The sequence below is a fragment of the Daphnia magna genome, linkage group LG1 (genome assembly GCF_020631705.1).
Source record: "Daphnia magna isolate NIES linkage group LG1, ASM2063170v1.1, whole genome shotgun sequence".
Classification (NCBI taxonomy): Eukaryota; Metazoa; Arthropoda; class Branchiopoda; order Diplostraca; family Daphniidae; genus Daphnia; species Daphnia magna.
In genome coordinates, this window is record NC_059182.1 from 7,236,636 (window position 1) to 7,248,862 (window position 12,227).

At 40.4% G+C, this 12,227-nt stretch overlaps 1 pseudogene; it reads left to right on the forward strand.

Moving 5' to 3' along the window:
- Positions 1 to 10,125: 10,125 nt before the first annotated feature.
- LOC116933422 lies at positions 10,126 to 10,787 on the forward strand (annotated as a pseudogene).
- The last annotated feature ends 1,440 nt before the right edge of the window (positions 10,788 to 12,227 follow it).

Consider the following 12,227-nt stretch of genomic DNA (forward strand, 5'->3'; position numbering starts at 1 on the left):
AATTTTTCCCCGCACCGCCCCGGTTGAAAAAGTGGCACCTCAATTCAACCCCGAATGCACTTTATCGGTGCGGGGCGGTTAACTCGATTAGAACTAATTGGGGCCGATCACTAAGTTTCATTATTAATTGTCAAAATTTCTTTGTTTCCAAAAGGGGAGAACTTAACCGTGTTCAAATTTTTCTATCTAAATAAATCTATTTGCCGGATGGTTTATTTTTAAATTTATTACAAAAAATGAATAAAATTTATGTATGTAAGTGAGTTTGTTTGCACAGGCTTTCCGTTTAGCTTACGGGAACCAAGCCATTGGAAATAACAACTTACAGAAAATAAATATTATTCGGCATTTCATAATATTTAAAGCAAGTATACTTATGATAGGATTTAAATTTCAAATAATAAAAACTACTTTAAACTTAATAAATCATGCTGAAGTTTAAAATTAAAAAATTTTAGTTCAGTAAAATTGCTTAATTTCAATTTATACACTTCTGGTTTAACCTAAGTTTGACATCATCTTGACTTCTTAAAAATTCTGTATGTGATTTGTTATCGAAAAAAGCTCAAGTATTTTACAACCATTCGATTCGATTGTTCGAAAATGACATATAATGTATTCATAGAGTGGCACAGTGGAATAATATTCGACTGTGGTGCGGGAGACCCGAGTTCGAATGCTGATAGAGCCTAATATTTTTTCAAGATTAGATCTCCAATACATCTCATATTTATAGCCAAATGAAAGCCCGTTCGGACATCCTTAGAATGTCCGACGGCGCTGTTGAGGGCGGTCAAAACCAAAAAAAAATACATCCATAGGACATCCAAATCGGATATCGGGCTGTCCGGAGGATATAAAAAAGATGTACTCAACATCCGACACCGACATCTGTCGGACATCCGACGGACTGCATTGTGTTATGTGGGAAGCGACTTAAAAATTTAACAAATATACGCATAAAAAGGAAAAAACTAAATAAATTTTGTGTTCAAAGAGTATTGATCCATTTATCTTAGTGTTATGAGCCCAACACCTTACCGCTGAGCTATCATACACATACATATAGATATAGCATCTAAAATTAGTTATCTTGTCGCCGCTGTGTAACTTTCTTCTTCATAGTCTCCGTTCTGGCAGCATGTTTACTACTGCAATATGAAAAAATATATAAAAATGTACTGCTTAAAACATTCTGTTAAAGAAAACTCTTACTGTTTAGTGACTGTTATACAGCCTTCTGCACTGACTGCAATGCATTGACAGTTGTAAGGTTACGCAAACAAAATCAAATTCACTGCCTAGGATTCGGCAACCAGCTAGGTAACAATTACGCAAATTAATTTTTTAAAACTGTAATAGAATCAAATGAAAAAGCTACTATACCACGTATCAAATTTTGACAGAATTTTGTACAAAATTTGGGGACGATTGGTCATTCAGGGAAGAAACGTATATGGAAATACATAATTGACATTAAACCTTCTGAGATCTACTACTAATACCCTACCCCCTATACCCCACACCCTAAAATTGTTAGAGTCCTTCAGTATATATACATATATACCCTCAGGGATAAAAAACTACTTTAAACTTAATAAATCATGCTGAAGTTTAAAATTCAAAAAATATTTAGCATAAATTGTTTAATTTCAATTTATACACTTCTGGTTTAACCTAAGTTCGACATCATCTTGACTTCTTAAAAATCCTGTATGTGATTTGTTATCGAAAAAGCTCAAGTGTTTTACAACAATTCGATTGTATTGTTCGAAAATGATATATAGTACATCTATAGATTGGCACAGTGGAATAATATTCGACTGTGGTGTGGGAGGCCAGAGTTCGAATCCTCATATGGCCTAATGTTTTTTCTAGATTATAGGTCCACATCCAGATTATACCTCGACATCTGTCGGACATCCAACGGACTGCATTGTGTTATGTGGGTGACAAAATATATCCCATCAATTTAACTACTTAAGTAAGTACTTTTTAAGCAAACATTTTACAGCAATGGATACCCCAAGATGAGGGCTATCCATTTCTGTAAATTTAATTTATTTTGGACCAATGTTTTTACTGGTAGAAACTATTTGAATTTCGTGTAAGGGGACAAGGGGTATACCCGATACACGTGAAACCGCACCGACCTACCTACTTAAAATAGACCGATCGGTTATAACTCGGGTAGGTACTTATCAAGTGGTCCCCTTCAGTTCAAAATACCCAATGTATACGATAAGGCCTTGCCCAACTCGAAAAAGTGTGAACAAGTAAAGGGAAATCAATAAAAATATTAAAATACATTGTTATACACGAAACGGATGCAAACAGGGTAAAAAATAATTTAATCGGGTTGTGGAACCGGTTACACCCCGTCGGTGTCAATTGACAATTAACATTAATTTTAATGAGTGGCTGTATTTTGCCCGTGGCTCGTTTCTTTGTAGCAGACGAATTTCTTGCGCGAAACAAAATTTTTCTGCTAGAAGAGACGAGCCACTTACAATAATTAATTAAATAAAAATAAACTAGATAGAATTGGGGCTAGAAAAAAAATTTAGGAAATGAAGGAATGAATAACGTATCCACTGTAACAAAGAAAAGGGTGGAAATCTAGATTATAGTTACTAACACTTTATTTTTTAACGTGAAGGAGTTGGTTCTCCATAAGAGGCTGCAGTCACAGCTAGGGCTGTGGCCCGGACCAAATGATAGGTTTTTTCTTGAAGGGTTAAAATTAACGGGGTTTTTTCCTTAAAGGGTTTTGAACCGGGTCGACGATTTTAAAAAATTACCCGTCCCGCTTGACCCGTGGGTCAGGAAAAACAACCCGGGTCGGGTTATGTCCCACGTAATTATCGGGTCAAACGCACTTTTCTTCTCTTCTTTTCTGTCTCGTCATCAGACTCAACCATCACAACGTATATATTTGGAAACCTTCTTTTTTTGCTAGCAGCATCGCCTGATTGACAGGATTTAGGTACATTTTGACGTTTTCTGCGACTGGCGGCCAATTTTCAAAACGATTTTTTCCACTATCCACAATATTTGTACATTTTTTTACAATGAGCTAGAATTTGAAGTAGGAAATCATAGCATTTTATAGCATAGTCTCCAGCAGATCAAAGCTATATGTGATTTTGTTTGGCATAGAATTTGAAGAACCTTGGTGAAGAAACTGTGGAAAGTGGAAGAATTGTTTGGAAAATTTGCCACCAGTCGCAGAACTATATTGAAACAAACGTCCCGAGGCGCCTGTGGGTTGGTGACTTGGTGGGAGGACCCAAGTTCCCAAATACGCAGAGAGATACCCCGATTCCTGGCCTTTACTGTAGATTTCTATGTTTTTAAGCTATAGAGGCAATTCACTTCGCTGTTTCGCGTGTCAATTGTTTCTGCGTCCGCCATGTTTGCTGGTGGCTATTGTTTTTATTCTCATTGTTTGTATAGGGTGATGTTAAAATTTTTGAATACAAATAACATTTGTGGAAAAGCAGTGCAGTTTTTTGTTATTTTTATTCCAGCATCTAATGTCTACATCTCTTGGTAAGTATTTGTTAAAATTTGTTTTAATGGACCTATATGGCTTAATTTTGAAAAAATATTTTGTTCAGGGGTGTCCCACATAACACAAGGCAGTCCGTCGGAGGTCCGACAGATGTCGGGGTCGGATGTTGAGTACAACTTTTTGATATCCTCCGGACAGCCCGATATCCTATTTGGATGTCCTATGGATGTTATTTTGTTTGGTTTTGACCGCCCTCAACAGCGCCGTCGGACATTCTAAGGATATCCGAACGGGCTTTCATTTGGCTATAAATATGACATATATTGGACCTCTTGAAAAAACATTAGGCTATATCTGGATCCGAATTCGGGTCTCCCGCACCACAGTCGAATATTTTTCCACTGTACCAATCGACAGATATAATAATAATCATTTTCGAAGAAACCAATCGAATTGTTGTAAAAAACTTGAGTTTTTTTCGATAACGAATAACCAAGAGGATTTTTAAGAAGTCAAGATGATGTCGAACTTAGGTTAAGAGAAGTGTATAAATTGCAATTAAACAATTTATGATAAATTTTTTTTAAATTTTAAACTTCAGTATGATTAATAAAGTTTAAAGTAGTTTTTTATTATTTGGAATTAAAATCCTATCATAAGTATACTTTGCTTCGAATATTATTAAATGCCGAATAATATATTGTTATGATCTGGTCCCGAAAATCCATAGAGAAAGAAGAAAACGACGAGAGCGAGACGACCGTGGTCTTCCAGGAAACCAACGACGAACTGGCGTGGGGGAGAAGAGAAGAGGAGAAGAAAGAAAAAGGCATTAAGTGGTTGGAGTGGAGCGAGGAGAGCTACGGAGATTAAGCTTGCGTCTTTAGCTAATTGTATTGTGAGTGAGTGTTTTTAAAAGTGTTATTTTTGATTCCCAATACTTTAATCCAGCTGTGTCCGTAAATCATCGGAATAAACCAAGGTATTAATTATTCGATTCACGGTGTCGTGATGTTTTGTTGTCTTGAGTGTTTGTATATTGATACTTGTAACGAAGTCAAAGTGTCCTGGTCATAACATTTGGTGTCAGAAGTGGGATACAGGGGCCTTAGAATGGTCGAGCTTTGTCTCAGCTGCCCGAACCTTGACGCCAGGTATTATAAAAAAACAAAAAAACGTGTGATGATATGATGACTTGGGAATGCGTGGAGATTTGATGATTTGAGAAAATATGATGATGTGATGATGTGATGAACTTAAAAAAAAAATGTGATAATGTGTGTGAATTGAAAGTATGTGATGATGGAAGGGTGAAAGTCATGATCTGATGTGATACGAGACGGAATAGGGAAATGTGGAGCTAGGGGACGGCATGTGATACAGTAATTTTATCCTTTTATAAACCAAGTGAGGTGCGTTTGAGAAATATGGCAGGACGGGAAAGTGATTTGAGAGAGGAGCAACACCAGGTGGACCGTGGGGGAGAGACTCATCCGAACCAAGAGGAACGAGAGAAGGGAGAGCCACCAGGTCCCTCTCTTCCGCCGCCGATGCAAAATATCGTGGCCAATCCACCCGCTCCGAATGCAATGGCGCCAGATGTTATGCTACTCCTCACGAACTTATTAGCTGGGCAGCAAGAAAAACAAGCGGCTCAATGGCAGCTGCAAACGATGCAAGCGGAAGCCCTCTCAACTGCTTTGCGTAGTTGGGCGCAAAAAGACGCAATGCCAAGAAGGTCCAACAGAATATTGCCCACCTTCAGTGCGAGTGAGGAAGACGAAGTGGACGACTGGATTCACGCGGTAAATGTTTAGGCACATGAGCGGGAGCGTGGAATGATGAGGTTAAGTTAGACATGGAGAAGGGCGCGCTAAGAGGAGCAGCAGCGTGATGGAGGCCAAATGGAGATGTGGAAAACGAGTGGGAGACCTGGTCGCGGGCATTAGCGGAGGCGTTCCAAAAGCAGTATACCTTAGAAGAATGGTTCCAGCTTGTCAAGGCAAGGCAACAAGAAATCGGGGAATCGGCCGCTCGGTACGCACTAGAAAAATCGAAATTACTTCGATATTGTCTGGAACCCTTTTCAGAGAAGAAATTCATGATATACAGTACCCACCAAAGGATAAGGTACACCCCCGTTTTTTTAGTGCATTCTTATGGCGCTACGGGTCTCAGGAAAACTTAAATATCTTTTTACTGGTAAAGACTAAATTTTTTTTCTTTTTTCCTCTATCAGAAGAGAAAGTGATTTAAAAGTTACCTTAACATGAAAAAATTGTAGGAGTTACACCCAGGGCGCTAAAGTATCGTTCACATGATTAGGTACACCACTTTTCTCCCCATAAACGCCATGTTAATACCGGCGTTTCCAAAAATATAAATAAAATACTTCAAAACATCCTTAAATTAATTTTTTTATGCCGAACGACGCGTTTTTTTACTCTATTAGAATATAGTGCATGTTTTTGAATTATTTGAACTAAAAAAGTGCTTCCTTATCCCCCAAAGTTGTTACACTGAAATGTTTTACAGAGAAAATTAAGATTTCTGCTTGCACCACCAGGGGCACTGGGATCAATTTCAAGTACTCAGATTTTGTTTTCTTTAAACACAGCTAGATTATTCGTATAAAAAAAATTTAAAAAAATTAAATTTTATCAAAAGAAGAATGAATTTAATCTGTTTTGATTGTTTCTGTAATGTATAACAACAACTAAAAAATGTCTGTGAATTTGTTGTTATACATTACGGCAACAATCAAAACAGATAAAATACTTTCTTCTTATGATAAAAAAATTAATTATTTTTTATTTTATTTTTTTTATACGAAAAATTTAGCTGTGGGTGATTCCATATGGAAACGACCAAAACCTGTGGCGACCATCTCACGGATTTGATCGCCACTAGGCTTTTTCGATTCATACCAATAAAAAAAAAATTTCCTCGAAGGATTTTGAAAAAAAATGGCGCGTTCGCTTGGCGCGAAGGTTTGAATTTTTAAAAAGCCCTCTTGACTGTATAATTAAAAAAAATTTTTAAGCACATTTGAATGAGTTGATTGGCTGATATATCATTCAGAACATGTTGTCATAAGGTTAAACAAATTTTTAAGACCAGGCGCGACAAAATTGAACTTTGCGCCACTTGGTGGCGCGCATTCAAAAAAGTATGAAAATGGTCAAATTTGACTCGATAAAAGATTAAGTTTAAATGAACACAGGTTTATGAAATTTAGTGCAAATGTGAACAAGACCCCTGTAAATGTGTGGTCCAAATTTCAAAATCATAGCTTAAATTTAAAGTATTATTTTTTAATTTTAAAAGTACAAAAAATGTGTTTTTTCTCGTATAAAATGTAAAATATTTCCCAAACAAAAAATAACATGATTCCAATTTTTTTAAATGATAAAGTAGACGTAATAAGTATTCTACTGTAAAAAATTTAAAGAAATTCCTTTGGCCTGTCATTCCCGTCTTTTAAGTTGAAAGACGTCAATTTCGAGAAAAAACACATTTTCAATCAGATCAACGTCGGGAAACGGAAAAGCCGGACCGAGTGGGGTGCTTCGGCCGTAATCTCATATGGATCAAACACCCACTTCCGATTAAGATCTCCGGAAGTTGAAATCAAGTTGTCAGAGTTTCGGCGGAGAAGTAAAAGCGATTCTGGATACGGGAGCGACGGTGCGTGCCGTAAAGAAATCGAACGTTCAAAATAAAGCCCTGGAGAAGTCCGTGATAACACAAGTCAAATTTGCAGACGGAACGACGGTCCGTCCCTTAGGAGAGGTCGGAGCAGAGGTTGAGTGGAAAGAAGAAAAGAGTGGAATGACGTTTCTGGTATTAGAAGAGATGCCCTATCCGATTATTCTGGGGACTGACTGGATTGCGGCGGCCGACGCAATCGTTTATTACAATAACGGCAAGATTCGTGCGGATAAGAAAGGCAATAAAGAGTTCGAGAATTTTCTGAGGAATCGCCCTGTTACCGGTTCCGACGAAGAAGCTTTCTATGTCAAACAGGCAACCGTTATCCCGCCTGGTTCTGCTGTTCTCGTGGCAGTGATATGTGCGACACAACTGAACCAACCAGAGAAAAGCCTTGGCCGTCTTGTTCATCGAGGATACTGCGGAAACCCGAAACGGAGTTGGGTGATCCCTAATTGTCTGATGATGGGGACAGAGGGAGAGTGTGTGGTGCCCGTGATAAATTCCGGCCTGCGTCCCGTGCGTTTTCATCCAAACGAGAAGATCGCTACGTCTGAGCTTGTAACTGAGGCGGTGATGTCATTGGCGTCTATTTGAATGAGGAAGACACGGGTACAGAGAGCAGCAAGGATACTCTTGAAGAGGGAGAAGTAGTAGAGGAAGAGGAAGTTCCTGATTTCATTCGACGACTCCTAACAAGATCCCCGATGGGCGGCGAGGATCGATGCGTAGGATACTACTTCGTTTTCAGCATCTGTTTTATATGGATGACTATGGCCCTTTGAGATCGACGACCCTGATGGAGCATCATATCGACACGGAAAGCGCCGAACCGATACGTTTCCCGCCGTTCCACGTTTCCCCGGCAGAAAGGGAGAGAATCAGGATGGAGGTGGCGAAAATGAAAGAGAAAAAAGTAGTGAAAGATTCCAGCAGTCCGTGGGCGTCTAGGATCCTGTTGATCCCAAAACCCGGTGGAACGCCTCGCTTTTGTATTGACCTCCGGGCCCTCAATCGAGTAACAGTTCGAGTATGTATCCCCTTCCACTGATGGACGATTTTTGGGTAAACTGGGTGGGTCCTCCGTCTTTTCCCAAATCAACCTCAAATGTGGATATTGGCAGCTTCCGTTAGATCGTGAGAGTCAACCTAAAATGACTTTTGTGACTCCCGATGGTTTGTATGAATGTACTCGATTTCCGATGGGACTTCATAATGGTGGGGCGTCATTTCAAGGACTAATGGACTTAGCACTAGGTGACCTGAAATGGACGGCTTGTTTAGTGTATCTTGACGATCTAATAGTGATGGGGAAGAATTTCGCGGAACATCAACACAGGCTGTCGGCGGTTTTAACAGCACTGGAGATGGCAAATCTCACCTTGAATGCAGAGAAATGTTTATTCGCTTCCGATGAGATCACGTGTCTCGGCCACAAGGTTTCCAGTAGTGGAGTCAAACCACATCCAGAGAAAATTCAAGCGATTGTTGAATTTCCCTCCCCGAACAGTCAATCGGCGGGACAGAAAAACACGGTGTCGCGGAGTTTCATCGGTATGGTGTCATTTTATCGGAATTTTATCGTCCGCTTTCGGAAAAGGCTACTCCCCTTTATGCTTTACTGAAAAAGAGATCAGGGTGGACATGGGGAACGAATCAAGCAAGTGCATTTGCAGAATTGAAAAACGCACTCGTTAGCGCCCCAGTGCTGGTTCATTTTTTGGACGAGTTGGAACTGGAGCTTCAGATTGACGCTAGCCAGAAGGGATTGGGGGCGACACTAATGCAATCTAGAGAGGATGGATTGCATCTGGTAGCCTTCATTAGTAGACGACTGGTCGACGCCGAAAAGAACTATCACTCGAACGAGCTCGAATGTTTGACGCTAATGTGGGCTTTGAAGAAGCTCCGTCACTACCTATTCGGGCGACGATGTAAAGTTAAAACGGACAACAATGTGGTGAAGTGTTTGTGTAGCAAGAAAGATTTGAAGGGAAAATTTTGCGCGCTGGATGATGGACCTACAAGAGTACGATTTCCAGATCCATCATTTGAAAGGAACATAAAATGTCGTTACAGACACGCTTTCTCGTTATCCGGTGGAGTGTGGGGACTGTAGTGCGGCCCGCGTGTGTTTACTTAAACCGATGGAGTACTCGACGGAAGAATTGGTGTTATGGCAACAGGGCGATGATACAATAAAAGCACCAGCGCTGCGACTCCAAGGACTGGGGGAAAATACGGCCCAAAATAGGCAAGAGGATGAAATGTTTCGGTTGAGCAAGGGGGTTCTCTACAAGATAAACACATCAGGAAGAGAAAGAAAGAATCTATTGGTTGTCCCATCTATCTTGAGAAGAGACATTATTAAGGCGTGCCACGACTCACCTACCGGAGGGCATTTCGGAATTGAAAAGACCTGGGGTAAACTAAATGAATGTTTCTGGTGGCCGAACGCGTAGACGAGTGTAAAGGCATACGTATCCTCTTGTGCTTTTTGTCAATTTCACAAACACCCGCATGACTGACTGGAAGGAGAGCTACTCCCGATTGAGCCGCCGAAGGAGTGCTTGAGTGTGTACGAAATCGACCATATCAGTCCCCTAAAAAAGACGGATCGTAGCAACCAGTACGTCTTGGTGGCCATTGATTTACTCAGTAAGTGGGTGATCTCGGCCCCGGTCCCGAGTGTTGCGTCCACTCCTGTGGTGTCGTTCCTGCAGCATGAGATTATCGCTCACCACGGAATTCCTGAGAGAATAATTTCTGATTGGAAGACGGCGTTTATCTCGATTAAGTTGGAGAAAGCTTTCAACAAATGGGGAATTACCCACAGCTTTGCCTCTCCCGCGTATCCAAAATCAAATGTACAAGTTGAACGAGCTAATGCGACTGTTATTATGGCTCTGAAGGCTTTTGTCGATAAAAATCATTCGAATTGGGACGAACTCTTACCCGAAGCAGTGATGACCATAAACACAGCGGAACAGTCGAGCACTGGTTTTAACGCGCATGAAATTGTCTATGGGAGAAAAGCAGAGCTTCCTCACAAACGCCTATTTCCGTGGCCCACAGAGGACCTGGAGCCTCTTGTTAAATTCATGAAACGAATGGCCGAACAGAGATTATCAGTCCGAGAAAATCTGAAAGCACGACAGGAAAAACTGAAGAAGAACATTGACAAGAAGCGAAAAAGGGCACGAGTGTGTAAACCTGGTGATCTAGTCCTGGTGTCTCGGGATATCACCAAAAAAGGTAAAACAAGAAAATTTCTACTCCTATACATAGGTCCTTATCAAGTGGTCAAGCAAGCCACCCCGGTCACCTATCTGGTGGAAGACGTGCCAGCTCGTAGGAAGGAAAAAAATGGAGGCGATTTCTGTCCCATGTCAGCCAACTGAAACCCTTCCGAGTGCCGCGAGATGACGAGTGGGACGCAAGACCCCGGCTGACTGAAAATGCTGAGTTGTCTTCCCCGCCCAGAAAAAGAACAAGGAGTGGACGCGAGATTAAAACCCCAAAGATTTATGAAGAGTTCTAGTTAGACTCTTCCCCGGATTGAGTTTAAAAAAAAGGAAAAGAGGAAAGACGCATTTTATCAAACTGAGATAAAAATCCGGTCAGGAAAGGCTGAATATTATGATCTGGTCCCGAAAATCCATGGAGAAATAAGAAAACGACGAGAGTGAGACGACCATGGCTTCCAGGAAACCAACGACGAACTGGCGTGGGGAGAAGAGAAGAGGAGAAGAAAGAAAAAGGCATTAAGTGGTGGAGTGGAGCGAGGAGAGCTACGGAGATTAAGCTTGCGTCTTTAGCTAATTGTATTGTGAGTGAGTGTTTTTTAAAGTGTTATTATTGATTCCCAATACTTTAATCCAGCTGTGTCCGTAAATCATCGGAATAAACCAAGGTATTAATTATTCGATTCACGGTGTCGTGATGTTTTGTTGTCTTGAGTGTTTGTATTTTGATATTTGTAACGAAGTCAAAGTGTCCTGGTCATAACAATATATTTTCTGTCAGTTAATTTCCAATGGCTTGGTTCCCGTAAGCTAAACCGCAAGCCTGTACAAACAAACTCACGACTTACATATATTTTTTTATTTTTTTGTAATAAATTAAAAAATAAACCACCCGGCAAATAGATAACTACTTCTTTATTTTTTTTATTTTTCGTACTGAATGCTTGACTTAAAATAAAAAGACGTTCAAAGAAAAAATTTGAACACGGTTAAATTCTCCCCTTTTGGAAACAAAAGCATTTTGTCAATTAATAAAGAAACTTAGCGATCGGCATCAATTAGCTCTATTCGAGTTAACCGCCCCACACCGATAAACTGCATTCGGGGCTGAATTCAGGTGCCACTTTTTCAACAGGGGTGGTGCGGGGAAAAATTTGAGGTCAACCCGTTGCACCGATGCAATTTTTTAAAAATGCTATTCTTTCGGTTTCTGAGTAAAAATCGGGGCAGGCGGGTAGAACGAGCTATTATCGGGGTTGTTATCGGATCGATCGGGTAAAACAGTCAATCGATTATGTGTTTTGCATCGATGAATCGATTGATTGCAATCGGGGTAGCTTACCTGATTAAGTACCTCGATTAAACCCCAATTGAATTAGGGGTGAAGAATTTTTCACCCTGAGCCACGCCTCGATGGCCCGAAATGAGAAACCCGATTGGCAAAAAAGCGCCCCGATTGGCTCGAGGCCGATCCTTAAATGAAACAATTGAAAATCTTCTTGGCTGTTGGAAGGAGGTCCGTAGAATGTAATTTTCGCACATCCATTGCACTTGCAAGGTGACTAGCCAACGGACATCCCTGGAACTACCCATTAAGTACATGGATATCTAACGGATGTTCGGCCATGATTCGGACATCCGATGGCAGAAATGTGCTATATTGGGCAGTGTGGTTAGACTGGTCATGAAATAAAATTAATTACAATCAGTAAACTATAAATTCTAAATTTCATGAAATAGCAGGTATGGATAGCTCT